Source organism: Equus przewalskii, chromosome 30 (assembly GCF_037783145.1).
Source record: "Equus przewalskii isolate Varuska chromosome 30, EquPr2, whole genome shotgun sequence".
Classification (NCBI taxonomy): Eukaryota; Metazoa; Chordata; class Mammalia; order Perissodactyla; family Equidae; genus Equus; species Equus przewalskii.
Genome location: NC_091860.1, coordinates 15855410 through 15856339, shown reverse-complemented (window position 1 = coordinate 15856339; position 930 = coordinate 15855410).

The window sequence follows — 930 nt, the reverse complement described above, 5'->3', positions numbered from 1 at the left end:
TGACGTGAGCCCAGTGTTTTCTTTTAAAGATAAAAATCTGTTTTAACAGTCTCTTTGTTGCAAGTGATAGAAATCCACCTAACCGAGAGAGAGGAATTTTATCATGAGGATGTGGTTAGGTGGCGGGTGCTCATGGAACCCCAAGGTCAAGGGTACAACTGGATTTCTGGAATAGCCTGGGACCAGAGACCCAGGAACACTGAGGAGAAACCAGGAAGTTATCTTTCTCCTACCCATCTCTTCTCAATCTTTCACTAGGCTGGATTTTTCTGTTTCCTAGTCCACATGGCAGATAATGACCAAATCTACTAGCTCCTGTAGTTTTATCTTTGTACAAGGGAGAGTCAGATTATCAATAGGTTCTTAGTTACAGGTCGGTATTCCCCAGGGAAATTGTTCACTTCCCTGCATTGGGTCAGTTACTCTCTCTGGTCCATACTCTCTCTGGTCCAAATAACTGTGGCCTAGCAGAAGGTACATTTATCAGAGAAGGGGAATCCAAGTGTGTGTGTGGTATAATGGAAATATATTTGATCTTTGTCCCCTGGTCGTGGTACAAAGCTCCTCACGCCCTTGGAATTTCCTGAATGATAGAAGTGTCTTTTGTCATTCGTAAGAAGCCTCTATGGAGTTTATGCTAATGAAGTGACTTAGAGTGGAGCTAAGTGACTACCCTTAGAATGAGTCTGGTCACCAGGAAGACCAAGTGATTAGAGGGGTTGCTACTTTCAGCCCCACGCACCTTGGAAGGGGAAGGGGTGGGGTGGGCGTGGGGTGCTGCTGATTAAGCTCTATGAAAAGTCTTGACCAACAAGATCGATGTTTCCAGGTTGGTGAACACATCCATGTGCTTGTAGGGTGGTGCACCCTTGTTCCATGTGAACCCTTCCAGACTTTGTCCTATGTACCTCTTCATCTGGCTCCTCTTCT